Raw genomic sequence first — 18,026 nt, 5'->3', positions numbered from 1 at the left:
GATTTTGGAAAAACAACCATCTAAACATGCTACTGTGGGACCATGTCTGTGCTAACAACTCTGTGTGACAGGTGAGCATTGTTACACACAAACATGTCTGAATGGCTTGAAGGTCTGAGACATCTTATGCCTCCTGGTTTGAGGCTTCTTTTAGATAGCTCGTGACTGGGAACATTTGGTAAGCCTTTGATTTCTAGCAGCACTAGGCAGTTAGAGAAATTTGTCTTACTTACAGTTAATACTCGTTTTACTTAAAATATTATGCGAATAACCTATCAAGATCTTTGATTATATGAGAATTAGGCCCAAGAAAATTGGCTTGTTCCAGTCATTTATTAACTGTTCTTAAGAAGTCTTAAAAGTGTTTTCTTTGGCATTTGTTATGTGAGAAAGTTCAAGATATACCCCACACTCCTACTTCATCAAAGCTGGTTGAGTTAATATGTTTTCCATATCTGTATAAAGCAGCTGAATCTTTCTGAAAGTTACCTTTTAGGTTAGGTGACTCTGATGGACTTGCCTCTGGTGGTGTTGTCAACCTGAAGCTGACCCTTTCTTAGAGTTGCTGACAATTAGATTAAGGTTTCAGATCAGGATTTTCACAAGCCTTCAAGGAGCAGATATTTTTAAGGACAAGCTAAGTCGTGGTCATGGCACATTCAGAAAATATCATCGTCATCTCACAATCCTCAGTATTTTAAGGGAACAACATCTTGGAAAATGTATTTAGTTCTAGGTTAGTCGTGTTCATAGCTTTTAATGTAAAATATTCTCTACGTTATCTCATTACATGCAAAGGTTGGCCTCTGTGAACAAGTTCACAACATCCTTCCAGCACAAGTTTAAAACTTCTTGCAAATATTTTGCGTTCTGAATTAAAGTTTTGCTGCCAATTAAAAAACAAAACAGTAAAGAAAAGGGGTTTTTAAAACCTATCTTTTTTTTTTTTTTAACAGGTTGTCTCACCTCTCATCCACTATTTCACAGATCCCCTTTGAACAGAAATGAATCATTATGGTATTATAATTTCATAATAAAATATATAGAAAGGAATCTGTTTGGAAATAACAGTAGTATGTGTAAATTTTTACTTCAGTATTATATTTGGAAGTAAAGAGGACCTTCACAGGTTCTCTTCACATCATATTCTAGAGAAAATCAGTAGAAGAACACAGCTTAAGAAACTCTACATTATTTTACATTTGAATGTGAAAAGTCAAATAAAGAACACCAAGGTAACTCATATTGATGGCATAATTTTTATCTGTAATTGCTCTGCTACTTTTAAATTAGCACTATTTTTGCAATTGAGTATTTAACATTCATTATAGGGGAAACGAAGGATACTTCTGAAGACAATCTGCTTATTCATTTTATAGGCTTCTCTGATTTTATAAGACCTTTGAAACAATGTGCACATTCAATTTTCTAGCATTCAGTGGATCTACCAAATAAGCAGACAGTTGTGGACTTCAGGGAATTTTCAAGCACACGTGCTGTTCAACCTTAGCAATTTTCTTTACCTAGGAATTGTTTTCAGAAATTCCCATATAATGAAATTTCTGTTTAAGTTGATAGCTGTAAATGAGGGCACAGTTGCTTCATTTCCTTTTGACAATAAGCCAAATTCATCCCTGGTGGAACGCCATTGATTTAACTCTACTTGAGCTAAGCTACACTGGGGATGAATTTGGCCCAGCTTGAGCTTTTTTTATTCATCTTTTCTTTAATTTCCTTTAGCTTAGTAGTCGATTTAGGGCTGGTCAGAGGATTACAATGCAAGAAGGGGGAAAAGCAAAACTTCTCTGCTCAAGAGTCATTTCCTTTTTAATACCCTACTGATTTAACCATGACTTGTAATGTGTTTCAGGTAGCCAAATTTCAACATCAATTTTGAAAGTAAGTTCACTAAGAGTATTCTTCCTTGGCTACTTCCCAAACCACCAAATCACCACCTACTATAAAATGCACATATTATAAAAGGCAATGGAAATGTCAGTGCTCTGGGAAATTATTTGGATAAACTGCAGTTATCAACTGGTGCCTGATATGGTTAGCTTGAGCTCCACTGATTACACACCTCTTTGGCTGTTACTTCAGATGATGGTGGAGCTGCGAGTTCTCACATCTGTAATGCCTTGCATACCTTCTCCCCAGCTACTGCTTGCTGGATTTGATTTCTGAGAGTCTTGGGTGGTTTGTGTCCACTCGGTACTCATGCCAGTCTTTTTGGTTTGTTTTTCCTTTTTATAAGTTTTGGTTATTGTAGGTTCACACCCAATATGTTTCAAGTTTGAGCAAAAGCTGAAAGCATCATTCAGCCAAAACTGCTACAGAGCTATATGCGGTTTTCATCTGAAAGTGTAAAACAGCTACATTCACTGAGGGGTTAGCAAACCTGGCCTGAATGTTAAACCTCTAGCAACCCTCTCAAATCAGGCGAGTTCTGGGTTTCATTATGAAAGGTTTGCACAGCTCTAGCTAAGCCCTCATTTCCCACTTTCAGATAAATGCTTTTTCAGCTGTATTTATGAGGCTTAAGAGTGAAAAAACCCTACCAGCTGTTAATGTTAATCATAAGTTTATATCATAAGCACATTCTGAGTCTTATCCTCTTTCATTCATGTCAGTGGTAAAGCTTTTAACATCAATGGCAGTAAGAGCATATATCACAAAACATAGGAATGCACACCAAGTTTAAAAGGAGAAAATAGAGGTCTGCCTAGGATGCTGTACCTTAGGGTGTTTTGCTCTATTTGCACATTCAGTTTAGTGGCAATATAGAAGCAAGGACAAGTTTTGGCTTCGTGCCAGAATGGTTTGTTTTTCTTATGGGGCATCATAATGCAGATAAGAGCAGCGCCTTTGATGTAGGGAATCACAGAATTGTAGGGGTTGGAAGAGACCTCGAGAGATCATTGGATCCAACCCCCCTGCCAAGGCAGCTCCCTAGCACATATTGCTCAGACAGGCATCCAGATGAGTCTTGAATATCTCCAGAGAAGGAGACTCCACCACCTCCCTGGGCAGCCTGTCCCAGGGTTCTGTCACCCTCACTGTGAAAAAGTTCTTCTGCGTGTTGGTGCGGAACTTCCTGTGCTCCAACTTGCAGCAGTTGCCCCTTGTCCTGTCTCCACAGACCACTGAAAAGGGGCTGGCCAATTCCCCCTGCATTCCGTGCTTAAGATACTTATAGACATTAAATAGATCCCCCCTTAGTCTTCTTTTCTGAAGACTGAGCAGCCCCAGCTTATTCAGCCTATTCCTCATAGGGGAGATGCTCCAGGCTCTTAATCATCTTTGTAGCCCTTCTTTGGATTCTCTCCAGGAGATCCCTGTCCTTGTTATACCAGGGAGCCCAGAACTGGACACAATACTCCAGGTGAGGCCTGACCAGGGCAGAGTAGAGAGGGAGGATCACCTCCTTTGACCTGCTGGCCACAGTCCTCCTGATACACCCCAGGATCCCATTGGCTCTCTTAGCCACTAGGGCACACTGCTGGCTCATGACAGTGATACAAAAAATGAGTGTCTGTCACCTGTGCTAAGAAAGAAATCCAGGTTCATTAGTTCTGAAGCAGCTACTGATTGATAAATTTCTGGAGCTTTACACAGTGAAAACATGCTGTTACCCATCAAAATGGATCTATCAAAATCCTGAAAGTAATAATATTTAGGAATCTGGTGAGGTCTGATGTGTTTGGTTCCTGTTATTTTTCTGAAGTTCAAAACAGGAGGGATTTAGCATATAAGGCATTCTGCTGCATTTGCTGTTTGGTGTTTTAGGCTTAGCAGTTCACATTTTACCTAACTGCAAGGCCAGCTTCACTAAAATTTTTGAGATCTTGGCAAATGTTCCAAACAGAAGTGTTTGTGCTAGCGAATGTTTCACAGCAATGTAGCAGTGTAGGATTCAGGATTATGAGACAGGATAGGCAGTTTCAATTTGTGCCTATTTCACTAATTTACTTTTAAAAGTTACTAAAATAAAAAATTATGTCCTAGTTTCTTCACTGGAATAATATAGCTAATACAACCTTACCTGTAAGGATGCTGAGAGTTAGCTAAAACAGTACCAGATCTGTTGCAGTAACACACCAAAAAAAATGTATTCTCACTCTGGTTTTATTTTGTACAAAATGCTATATTTAAATTCTTCCCCTCTCATTGTTAGTAAACCTAAATAAATGTAATTGTTAAAATTCATCCTTGAGGGCATTCAGAGATAAATAGCAACAATAACAGCTGTATCTTCTTGGAGCAGTTTGAATTTGAGACCACAGTATGGCATATTTTCTGAAAGTTGTTTTCAGGTATTCCTCCTGTTCGTGTTTAAAAAAGCATATCTGTAAATGCAACAGCAAGCTGTGGCTATGTTTTCTTGTTTAATCATGGCTGTGTCATGCTTGCATGAATTGTAGTGGTTCTTGGCTAGAATGCAGAATGTTGCCTTTTCTGAGAAGTCTTGTCTCCTGCTGATAGGCTTTCTCTCCACATCCCCACTGAGAAGAAAGTTAGCGTCTTTGAAGGTTTAGGAATCTTGTGTATCCTAAACTAACCATAGCTGTGTACTTGATGATAGTAAATATATTTTGGCACTTCACAACTTTTTCTCCGCTACTTGCTCACTGATTCTCTGATTCTGTGCAATCCTAATGTAAATTTCTGACTGCATGCAGGATAGTGCTGGTTCTGTGATTCTGTGATTTGTTTGGGATTAACATTTTTATTCAGCCTTCATTCAGTACAGCAAAGAAAAAAGTGACTGCAGTAGTGTTTGCTTTTGAAGTAGCTTACATGGACTTTAGCAGGTCTGGACTTCAATAGAAATGAATGAATTTTTAGGTTTGGAATTATGGTCTTTCACCAAGTAATGAAATCAATGCAGAAGCAATGCCTCAGAGGAATACCAAACCAAAAAACCTGGGGGCTCTGAATGCCAGGATTGAAGGCCCAGTTTGCTGAGTACCCAGCAAAGCCTGGGCACAGTACTGAGTACTGGATTGCTCATCCATACAGAGGGAGAATGTGCATTTTAATTGAAGGTTTGGCCATACCCTTTGCAATGTCTCAGGTTACCATCTCCTAAATTAATATCTTCCATCTAAGCACAACTTTCTCCACAGTCAGATGTAAATAGATAAGAATGCTTCCCCTAGAAAGCAATTGATCCCTCTAGGGCTAGCAGGGAAACAAACATATATGAGGAATGGCTGAGGGAGCTGGACCTTTTTAGTCTTGAGAAAAGGAGGCTGAGGGGAGACCTTACTGCTCTCTACAACTACCTACAAGGCGATTGCGGAGATGTCAGGGTTGGTCTCTTCTCTTGGGTGACAAGTGATAGGACAAGAGGAAATGGCTTAAAATTGCACCAGAGGAGATTTAGGTTAGATATCAGGAAGAATTTCTTTACTGAAAGGGTTGTCAAGCATTGGAACAGGCTGCCCAGGGAGGTGGTGGAGTCACCGTCCCTGGAGGTATTTAACAGGTGTGCAGATGTTGTGCTTAAGGACATGATCTAGAGGTGGACTAGTTAGGTTTAGGCTATGGTTGGACTCCATGATCTTAAGGGTCTCTTCCAACCCAGGTGATTCTATGATTTTCAAAGAACAAGATTAAACTTTTTTAATTGTGCATGTTTGCACGTACATTCAAGCTCATGTGCCATCATTGCATCTCTCTTCATAAATTTTTAAAAATAAGTTTAACCAGGAGCCCAAATAAATAAGATCTTTTTTTTTAAAGTCCAACTTCTAGTCAAATCCAGCTGAAATGTGGCCAGTTGAAATGGGCAAAGAGAGCCCCAGAGTAAAATTACAGAGTGTTTAACAGTGTTAAACATGTCTGGCTGCCCACACACAGTCACAAATAACTCTAGGAGAATCTGAATAACTCAGGCTACCCAGGGAAAAGGAAGAAAAATGACTGATTATTATATCAATTAAACCCAAAGGGAAAATGTCATAATCAAGGAGTCCAGAGTCTCAGGCTTAAAAAAAAAATACAAAGAAATCCCAATCTGATCTTTAAAAATAGCATGTATTTATTTTAAATGAGTAATAATGATCCAAAACTGCTCTTTTCTTCTGAATTGTATTTTCAACTCTTGGAGTCCCGCCCTGAGTCCCTTTAGTATCCATTAGCAGATCCATTTTCTACCCTTAAACTATGTATTCTTATCAAAATGTTAATTCTTCCAAGCCTTGAAAAACACCACCCTGATACACTGTGTATTTTATATGCCAAATTATTCCACTTTAATGGAAAAAGAACAGAAATGTTAAGGAATTCATGTGTATCTGAGTTGTGCACATCAATCTTCTAAGGCGGCACATAACAAAGGTCAGAAATAGCCTAGCGCTGTGTTTTGTGTAGCGCATCATTCTATGAGAAAATGTGCCCAAGTTCCTCCTAAAACATTGTTTTCAAGCATGGTTACTACTGAATATATTTCTAAATGACAAGGTTTATTTGTCTGTATTTTGAAATGTTTAGGGGAAACTCAGGCTGACAGTTAGAGGAGGCAGGAAGAGGGAACCACAACAAGTTCCACCCAAACACAAAATGTCATCTCTTCCCTAGCTAGGATACAGAAGCATCCTGATGAAAAAAAGAGCAGACATTTAAAAGTTTCTGACATGTGTCACAGATGCAGCCATTGAGCCACTGTTCCTGATGTAGCTCGAAATGACAGCATCCAAGCCATTGGAACTGGCTGCGGGACATTCAAAGTTTGGTGAGTGTCGCATTTAATCCTTGTCATGGCACATCTACAGAATAAAAAAGACAAATGGACACAGGCAGTAGTGATAGTTCAAAAAACTTAAAATAAAGCTTCCCAGTCTAATTGATATTATCAAGCTGTGCTAACATTTACGAGCCACCAAGTAGGCAGACAGGAGGTCAGCACCCTTTTTTTCTGCAGTTTTCCCCCAAGACAGAAGGATAAGTCTTTCAAGCTTTCTTTAAGGGTGACCCAAATACATGAACTGTTTACTCAGAAATAGCACTGACTTGCCAAAGATACTCCTTAATAAAGGCAAAAAGGCTTCAACCACTGATGAAGCAACTTGTTGTGCTTGGCCCATGTTATTTATTTACAGTAGCTTAGGATCTAGCCAATAATGATGATTATTGTACCAAAGAGTTGATAATTTATTGATTGTATTACCTCTGGATATTTTACGACTTTCAATTTTTATTATATCCTCATAAAGTCGAGGTGCTGGCAGCATAAAATAACATTCTTCTTTGTTTTCATGTTGGCATCTTCTTTCAAGTAATGTGTCTTTTAATGCTGGCCCAAAAAGTTTGTGTAAATAAAACTGATTGTTGGCAGTGGTTCAAGGACTGCAGCACAGGTCACCTGAATCAAGAGCTTTGCATCTAGGCTTCCAGAGAATTTACTGTCAGCTGCCTATTAGCTTGTCATTGATTGCAGGGGATGAGTCCCTGCTCCTCATCTAACTTCCAGTTTAACATAGGGGATGTTCTATTGTTTAGCAGCCTGGGAGGTGAATACAGAGGATTCAATTTTAGCATTTTCCAAATACAATCAGCTTCTAATAATGTGAATCCCCTGGCAAGTTGAAGTTGAAAAACCCCCTCTTTTGTATTAAAAAGTTAGTGGTACCTACAGGCTATTGGGCTGTTTTCTACTTATTTCTTTTGCCTACCTAGGCATAGTGATAAATCAAGTGTGGGTTTAACAGTACTTCCTTCTGTACATTAAACAGACTCATAAGGCATCCACAACATTATAGGCATGATGGTGGTGGAAGGGAAGGTTCAGTGAAGGACTGTATTTAATATACACTTTTTTTTTTGTGCAGTTTTATTAGAGGATTGACAAATGTATTTGTTACCACCCATCTATCCATCATGTTGTTGGGAAGGAATGTATTGTTTCGTTCTCTGAAGTTCTCAAATTTTTTTAAATCAGTCTTTTTCTCTTTTTCTTTGCATCCAACAGCAGAGCCAAAAAGCTTGAAAACATTTAAAAAAAAAAAACCCTGTATTGGTGTATTTCATTCCTAGGTCAGAAATATGAAAATAATATATAATTTTTTTTCTTTTTTTTTAATTCTTCTTTGGTAAAACATAGCTTTAGGAGGAATCAAGCTAGAGTGTTAACACACCTGAACTCTGACTGTTTTGAAGTTTGTTCTCTCTTTGACAACCATAATAGTAGCTACACTGACATTCAAACTTGGGTGACTTGTTACCCTCTGGAAGGAAAAGATACTCAGAACTGGATGTTTCCATTTCACATGATTTCTTATGCCTTGTAGGTTATGTTCATGAAGTACTTGCCTGATGAACCTCCTCCTATGTCCAAATTAGAGAACGGTGAAGCTTGTGTTTCAGTGGGGAGTTTGCAGCAGGCATCAGTGTTGCTGAGGGGCAGAGCAGGTAGTTGCTGGCTTGTCCACAGAAGTGGGAAGAAACTAGACTGAAGTCCATGAGAGTGTCTCTTTCAAACTACCACACTGGATACCAACCACTTGTTTTTGTGTCATTACAGAACATATTTGTATACTCAACAGTAATATAAGTCCGTTATTTCTCTCTGCCACAAAAACTCAGTTTTCTGCCAGCTACTTCCGGAGGATTTATGTAAGCTAGGGATTTCCCATTTGCCTTAATGGGAGTTACCCTGCACAGTGCAATAGATTGGTGGCACAGCAATGGAAGATAAGTCAAAAGACCCCTAGAGAGCAATGTTGTTTTTAAATATTTCTCTTCTGCTATAATAACTTCCATAGCATCCTATGCATTATGAAGTGCCTGATTGAGTTAATTTGCTGCATTGTAAAATAAAGCCCTAATTATCATTATTAAGTGTAATTAACTGTACATCTGATCACTGTGAAGAATAGAAAAAGACCAATATAGCATGAAAACACTTTAATATCATAATTACTATTCTGTTTGTATTGTCCCTGTTAAATATGCATATGCTAAATAATTTGATGTAATGTGTTGAGATATGTTGCACTTTGCTTATCCTGCGGTGATTACAAAGACCCAGTCTTTTCTAGGAAGAAAAGGCTAGGCTCGAGACCTTTTTTAATGGCAACCTGTGGGAAGGAATGAAAATAAACAGCCCTGTAGAGATTTTTTTGGGCCACTCCATAATTTCCACCATTTCCTAGACTTGTACTTTCTAGTAAACATTTTTTTAAATTACATTATATATTTAATCTGTGGAGTCAAGGCTTTCAATGCTAAATCTAGTTCAAAATAGATTTATTAGAAAAACAGTTTTTGCTAGGGAAGAGGAAGGAAAATAATCTTGTGCTATGAAGCAATAAGTCACAACATTGTTGACCAGATTCTATAGATTAGTTAAGCAGCCTTAGCTGCAGGGCCAGACTGGAGTTACTAGTTTTATTGGTCTGCGGAGGACACTTGGTACCAGCACTAGTTATCTGTCTAGTGAAAAAAAAGTAAAAAGTTCCAAAGTTTTTATGGCTTTCTGTCATGGTTTTGCCCCAGCTGAGAGCCAAGCACCACGCAGTTGCTTGTTCTTTAAAAGGAAGGGGGAGGGGAAAGTGGGGGGGAGGGGAGGAAGGGAAGGGAAGGGAAAGGGAAAAACCCCAAAACCAAGAAACCAAAATGCTGTAGGTAGGGATAAGGATAGTTTACTAGAATAGCAGAAAGATAGATACAACAATGATAACAGGACTTTAGAGCAAAAAATACATGAAACTGGTGATACACAATGCAGTTTCTCACCAAACCACACAACTCAGGCCGTGCAGCCCAGAGCCATCCTGAAAAACCAGACCATCCCCAAAAAACACGCATCCTGGAGCCGCCTGCTCCTCCTCTAACCAGCCCCCCTTTTATGCTGAGCATGACGTAATTGGCATGGAATACCCCCTTTGGCCAGTTCGAGTCACCTGTCCTGGCTGCATCCTCTCCTTTCTTGTTAGTAGGGGAATATGAACAACTGAAAAAGTCCATGACTGCTTGGCAACAACTAGAAACATCAGGGTGCTATCAGCACTGATTTCATCCTAATTCCCAAACACGGCATTCTATCCACTGTTAGAAAAGAAATTAACTCCATCCGAGCTGAAACCAGGACACCTTCAAAATTTCAGTCTTAGTAAAAGCTTTCTCCCTTAAGCATCATAAATTAAGATGGCTGAAAACTTGAAAAACTTGATGACTGGAAGTTAGCAAATATGACACCCATCTACAAGAACAGTTGGAATGAGGATTTTGGAAACTACAGACCTGTCACAGACCTCAGTGCGGGGGAAGATTATGGGGCAGATCATCTTGAGACTCATCATACAGCATGTAGAGGACAACCAGGGGATCAGGCTCAGTCAGCATGGGTTTTTGAAAGGCAGGCATTACTTGACTAACCTGATCTCCTTCTACAGCCACTGTTTAGTGGATGAGGGAAAGTCTGTGGATGTTGCCTAGTTGGACTTTAGTGAAGCCTTTGACACAGTTTCGCACAGAATTGTTCTGGAGAAACTAGCTTCTCAAGGTTTGGACTGCTGTACTCTTTGCTGGGTAAAAAAAAAAACTGGCTTGATGACTGGGACCAGAGCTGTGGTGAATGGAGTTGAATCCAGTTGGTGGCCAGTCACAAGTGGTATTCCCTAGGACCAGGTGGGTGTTGGTCTCTTTTCTCAAGTAGCAAATGATAGGACAAGAAGAAATAGCCTCAAGTTGCATCAGAGGAGGTTTATACTGGATATTTGAAAAATTTTCCGCATGGAAAATGTTGTCATGTGCTGCAACAGACTGCCCAGGAAAGTAGTTGAGTCACCATCCCTGGAGGTATTTAAAAGATGTGTAGATGTGGTGCTTAGGGATGTGGTTTAGTGGTAGGTTTGGTGATCTTAAAGGTCTTTTCCAACCTAAATGGTTTTGTGATTCTAAAATGCACTGATCTTTTCTTCTTTAGGGAATTAAGCATTTTTTCTGCATTGATTAAAGAGTTTAAATTCAATGAGATTGTTTGGGAAATGAGCTAATTAATGAGAAAAGATTTCAGGATTTGGCACTTTTGTAGGAACGTCACAGACTTAATGGGATTATTGACCAGGGGAAGAGGTTGCAGGACCTTACCATAGGCAGTTTATGTAAAAGAATCCATTTTACTTGCCTGTGAAATTAAACCACTCTAATGATTTCTGAGATCTGCCTCTTGTTCTGGTCAGGTGCCATCTCTTTTTCTGCAGCAGTTTTGTAGCAGCATTATTTGTAGCATTTTCTGCTTAACTCAGGGTATCACTGATTCCTAGAAGCATCAAATTTCCAGTTTGTAGTGATGAAGATGAGGTTTGGGGTTTGTTTTAGATTATTTCTGTAACAGTCACTCCAGTAAGGGAAAGTAGTAATTACAAAAAGGTTTCAGTGAAGAGTGTCTGGAGGGGTACTAGCAGGGAATTTGCCAACAACTGGGTGAGCAACTTACTGTGGTGCTAGACTTTTTCCTGTATCCTCTCACAGAGGTTGGTTAGCTTTTTTAATATAATAAAGGATGAAATGGTTAAATACATCACAGTTTTGCCAATAATAGGTGTTGGTGTATAAGTCTAACTGGCAGTCAGACTGCCCAGGTTATTGATTTTACTGTCTAATGGCTGAAAGAGATGTTATCTTGATTAATTAGAAGTCAAAAACAAATGCATCTTGCCTCTGTTAGATCTCCTGGCATTTGCTTTCTTTTTTTCCTCCCTCACCAATGTTGTTGTACATGTACCTTTAAAATGTTTTAAACTAAAAAGCTACTGAGGTCAGCAGTATACAAGCCCTAGTGACTTTATTTCATCTGTCAACGAGTCCTTAAAGCATAGACTGATTTGGGTAGTGGAAGGTACTCTTTTAAAGTGTAAGGCTTTCATTTAACCTCAACAAATGAAAATCCAGTAGTCTATTATTCTTAGTGCTCTTGAAGTAACTTATCACCTCATTATGCTATTGGGCAGAAATGCTGACGTGCTATCAGAGTATTGCTTTATATATTTACTGATGGTTTTACAGGAAAACATATTTTTCTCTCTTGGAGTATTTAGTGTTCTGCAAAGGTGCTTAGTGCTTAATGTGAACAAGGTTTATAAAGACCACTGCAACAGTGAAACATAAAAAGTAGACAATTTTCTATCAGCTACTCTGAATGATGATCAGTAAGATGATGGCAAAAATAGATGATGAGGAAAAAGTCTAGGGTTAGTCAGCAATAATAAAACCAGTGGAGTTGTAATATATCATATTAATAATGACTTTCTGGTGGTTTACATGCTTTCAGAATGCTGAGCACAAAGAAAAAAAAAGAATCTTGCTCATTTATAAACAATTTACATCTTGCAGAGTTTACTTCAAGCACATGAGTAGTCATTTATTTTTACTGTAGCTTTATTTGTATTTAATATGAGCCTGATCTCAAACTAAAATTACCTTACACAGTATACAGATATATAATATATTTCATATGCTGTTGTGAATGAAAGTGAAATTTCCATGTTTGCATTTCATAACTTTTAAAGAGATCCTTGATGTCGCAACCAGTCTGATTCTGAAAATTCTATAAAAATACCAGAGACACATTTCATCTTTTAAAAATCATGGTAATCCCAGAAATGCAGTAGCTTTCTGTTCACAACAGTGTATAATGTGTTATAGAAAAACACAAAGAACTGACACAAGCTTCACTGCATCATCTACTGAGAAGATTGTTCACATGACTTCCTTTCTTCTTACTGTCCACAATATTTTAGCATACAGTTAATCTATTTATTGGGCTTTCAATTCTCTCCTCTAGGTCTTGTTGTCATGAAAGATAGTGTCTAAAGAAAGATGGCTTACAGCACTGCACAATTTATAGGTGTGGAATGGTTTAAGTAGCCAATTTGTAAAGCTTCTGACTCAATTTATGTCCTGTTTTTCCTATGGACTTTACCTAGAAAAAGAATAAAAAGCGTAAGACTTCTACTGAACTACATCCCCCACTTTGCTTGGCAACGTGGTGTTCATGGTAAAACCCCACCAGGAGCCTGTTCAGTCCAATCAGGACTTGGACTTATTTTGTGAAATAAGGGCATAAAAGGACAGGATATAAATCAGGGCAGCCCTGTAGCCATTTTAATTGGCATTTTTACCATTTATGCAGGTCCATGCAACTTCTTACTGTGCTGTTGAATAAAATGAGAAGTTACCACAGCAACTGCAACGTCCATGGGCATTTTTGACCATAGGCCTGCTGGAATATTGACCTCAATTTTATTTAGTTGAAATTCACAGTACAATTTCAGTAAATTTAGTGCTGCTGATAGCTGTCAGATTGAGTGCATTGGATAGCAGGTTTAGGCAGTGGTGAGAGTAGCTAGCTTGCATCATACTGCTACCAGCATCCCTTGTCTCTGATCTGAAAGAGCTTCATCTAGGCACAAGTAGAACTCAGTATTTGTTTTTCATTTGTAGACTACCTGTGATGGGATGCCTGCTAGTACCAGTTGAAATGCTGAATAAACCCTGTTCTGTAAAAACTGTACTGAAATTCACTCTGTATTAGCTGTACATAGTATATATATGGTATGTATATGGTTGTTTCTATCCAGAAAAAGACATTGAGTCTTTGCCATGTTACCAGCCACCACATCTATTTTGAATTATTTGACAGACAAGGAACTGAACTGGAGGGGAAATGAACAGATACTGAGGAGTACATACCTAGGTTGGTGGTGCGATCATCATAATTTTTATCACCCCATGTGAATGGGGCCCAAATCTGTTAAGAACTGACAGATTCTGTCACAGTGAGGGTGTTCCAGGGTCTGATCTTTAAAAAAAAGAAAGAAACAAACAAAACCTCAGATGCTTAAAACCCTTATGGTTACAAAGAAAATATTTAAGAAATATATAATACATTTATATAAATGAATAACATATTGAGAAATGGAAAGAGCAGCTAGCTTTGGGTTAGGTGGTGCATAAGACTTTACACCAGCTCATGTTATGGCACATCGATGCAGATGCCCCGACAGGTATGAATCCAGGACACCAGGCTGTTTTAACATGATCCTGGGCTCCAGTGGATGCAAGTGTCATGTTGACCAGGTCCTTTCTTGTCCTCTGGCATTTCCCCTCATTTCCAGGATGTCTTTCCCGCTGCAGCATGCTCCTAATTTCCTTGCACCAAAGGAACATTTTATTTTTACTGAGCAATGTCATCCTCCATTTGTGGAATAAAGGGAAATAAAAGCTGTAAAATATTGATTTTGGAAGTTTACATGAGGGAAATACAAAGTCTTTCTTGTGAGCCTTGGACTGGCTGTCAGAGGCCTGCCTCAGCTGTTAAGAAGGGCCCAGCTAATGCAGTCAGGTTTGCTCCATCTGCCACGGCTTTGAATGACAGCTATGGCCCAGTGCACATCCACTGAAAACTAGCATCAGGGAATGACATACAGTTTGATAACATAAGATGCTTAGGTTTTTTGGCTCAAGTGAGATGTTCAGAGCTAATAGCCCTGTGAGCAGAGTTTCAGCTGTGATCTGTACCTTGAGATATCGGCTGTGTCTGGCTCAGGAAAAAGGGGAAAGAATGAAAGCTTATTTCTAGAAAGGTTTCCGATGAGCAGCATTTGTCATTGAAGGGGAAGATGGGTATAATTAGCTTGTCAGTCTAGTTTGGGCTGAGCTGGCTTTCTGTGGTAAGAAAGATGGACTAACTGCCAGAAGAGCTGACAGGCAGTCGATAATGCAGCAATTAATGTCATAAATAATTCTGGAACCAATTATATCAAAATGGACTCCTAGCTTTAAAAAGGAACAGAATTCCCTTATTCTTCCTGCTAACAGCAAGAAGCAGCTTTCATTTTTCTCTGTAATTACTTTTCATTGTATATAGCAATAAAGTAGGGCTTTTCTGTCCATATTTAAAACTTGTCTTTCCTACCCTCCCCCACCTCCTAAACACTCTTTACCCCATAGGACAAGGTTGCTACAGCGGATCTTCACTGAGGTGAATGTATAATCTTTTCACATGTCTTTTACATGATAATTTCTGCTGCACCTAAATGACTAAGAGCCAAGTTTTCTCAAATGTCACAGGCAATGACAGCAGAAAGCACCAAACAATGACATTTGGAAATAGACATTTGTGAAATAAATTGATTTGTCTTATTATTTTAAAGGTTGCTCTGACTTGCTTACACTGAACTTATTGATTTTTTCCTCCCCTCTCCCTGTACAGTTACAGCCATGGAATCTGAGCCAAGCTATTCCCTTTATGCTGCAAACACAATTCAGAACAGCCCTGTAAGTTAATGGGCATTCCCTTACAAAAGACACCAAGTTACAAATGCTCTCTGGAGTGATATTCTCCTTAGCTGTTTCTCCATGTGCTGTAATACATATGTAGATAACACAAAGCCTGTACTGGCAAAAGCCCCACAGTACTGCTTTTGCTAATGGTCTTTTTTTCTGTAGTCTCATCCGCTGTTTAAAAAAAAACCAGACTGTAGAAGTAGTAAATTACTGTAGCATTCGTTCACAGCTTTGTTCGGAGCCTGAAAAACGTTTCCAACTTTACAACTATGGTGGCATTTACTCCTGGGAGGTTGGGGAAAGCAGTTCATGAAGTTCCCACTGTTTTAAAACCAGAAACATCTGTTGGTGTCACATGCAGTTTGTTGGCTAGGTTCAGGAGTAAAGAAATCCTGCAGCTGATCAGCTCTCTCCTTAGCAGTAGGTGTCAGTATGGTGAGTGGTAATTACAACAGAGAGTTTTAGAGGACACAGGATAATTAGGCCAGCTAACAGAAACATAAACACTGACATTTACCATACTTAAAACCAGTAACATGTCTGCTCTGTCTGTACATTGTTTCAGACCATGACAACAGAGCCATAACTAGTTCAATCAAGCTTTCAAGGAACAAAGGCTTTCAGATTTTGAATATACAGCTCTTCTAGCAGGAAGAATGGGAGAAAGAGTGAGAGCAATCAGTGATGTGCAAAGCCCAGGCGTGCAGTGGTGCAGAGCTGGGTTCCCTTTCAACCCCTGCTATGAGAATGTTGCTGAGTGACTGCTGGGAAACTGGCGTCTGTCATCATGTCCTCCTCAAGCCAGGGGGACAGAAGATGCTCACCTCACAAAGGTGGTGTGCATATTAATGTATTTACGGTCTTGAAGGTTGTCTGTAGGAAAGGGTGATGGAAATGCAATATTATTTAGGAGAAAGACCATCTGTTTCACATCTCATTAAGAACTATATCCTGTTTCTGCTCTGCAGCCCACAAAGGCTTGAAAACAAGGAGCTGTGTTTAAACAATACTACCTCAGTTAAACTGCAGCGTATATAAATTAAACTCAGTTTTGGTCCAAATGACAAGCCTTTGACAACTCTCAGCTTTCTCTTAAGAAAGGTAGTGGTAAGATTTTTGCAGAATCTTTGTGGGTCAGCTCTGTAGCCCTTCAGTGGTCTTGCAGTTGTCATTGTCTTTGCTATGCTTCTGCATTTCTAGTGAAAGTACTTCACTGTCCTGACACCACAGATATTCAGTGCACTCTCTCTCTTCAACAGAAAGGAGGTTTCAATGCCATCCTTGTATTTATAAGCATGATTGCAAGCATAAAGGTAAGATCATCTTGATCTAATCTGGAAAGGGTGGTCTAGCAGGTTGTATCACTGTTTTGTCTGCAGAACTCCTGTTGACTGCCATTCTGGGGAAATTCAGTTCCATAGTTAAGTGTACTTTATAAACAAGCCTAGTGATTTAACGTGAAATGGCAAATTAAATGAGCTTAATTTACCCACCATCATCCGCAATGCTACCCCAATAATGTAGTTTTTCTGTTCAAACTGCCAATATCATTGATGCTGCTGTAAGAAACTTGTGGCTAAGTCAGAAACTACTAGGCTTGAAACAGCTAACAGATTTCCAGTTTGTTAGGAAGGTGAGTTGTCAGAGCAACTAACATTACCTAAGACTTCTAGTATCTAACAAAAATATAGGAGTTTTTATTTTATTCTTAAGAAGTATTGTATCATTGTTTTTGTTAGCTATATGTCAGTGATTCCTAAAGAAAGAAGTGAAGATCCTATGGGATATTTCACAAGCCAGAAAGGCAAATACAAGATAAACTAATGGTGCTACTTACTTAGATATTGCTGCTCCTTTATCCTCTAAATGCTGAAACTCACACTTTGAAGAGGTGAAGTGCAGAATCCAATGACTTCAGCTTAAAATGGGAGATATGTTCTAGTTTTATTCTGTGCATGTCACAGTGTTTTTAGCTGTTGCTTGAAGTTGCACACACAAATTCCAAGCTCTTGCAGCTTTTTACCATAGAGACCATTGAGTGAGTACGTAAATACTCATACATGACGTTCTTGTTGTGAAGTAGGACAAGTATCCTTTTGGATTAACCTTGGGGTATTGAAAAATACAGTGCTGTATGTCTGAAACACAAGTGCTGCAGCAGTGGTGTTAGCAGAGTAATGCAATGCAGAAACCGAAAGGTGGGGCAGGGGCAAGAATTCAGCTTCAGTAGGTAGATGAAAGAGGCTCACAGACATCAGTATAATTGATGTGATTTTCCATTACTTTCTTTTCTAATGGCTGACTGATTTACATAATCACATAAATTTTTAAACATATTCCTCTTTCCTTTAGGTCTAATTAGCTGCCATTCACATCAGAGTTGGGTTTCCTCTGCCTTTTACCTCAGACCCTCTTTTGCTGCATCACTGTTTGCGTTTCTTAGATCTAGCTTGTCAGAAGGACCCAGCATGTCCAACAATGACAGATTTTTCTGAAACTCAGTTTTCTATTGTGCAGCTAATTAAGAAGCCAAGCTGATGATGGGTAGAGAATTGGAAGGGAAGCAGGAAGGGATAGATAAGAAATGTCTTACTAGTTCAGCATATCTAGATCTTTGAAATCTGGTTGTCCATATCAAAGACATTGATTCTGGGATTTGGAAACCTGGCCTTCATTAGCTACTTAAGCTGGAACGGACAAACTAATATTGTTCTCTTTGGAGCATGAGCTTG

The sequence above is a fragment of the Gallinula chloropus genome, assembly GCF_964237585.1.
Source record: "Gallinula chloropus genome assembly, chromosome: 5".
NCBI classification, from domain to species: domain Eukaryota; kingdom Metazoa; phylum Chordata; class Aves; order Gruiformes; family Rallidae; genus Gallinula; species Gallinula chloropus.
Note: the sequence above shows the minus strand (reverse complement) of the source record.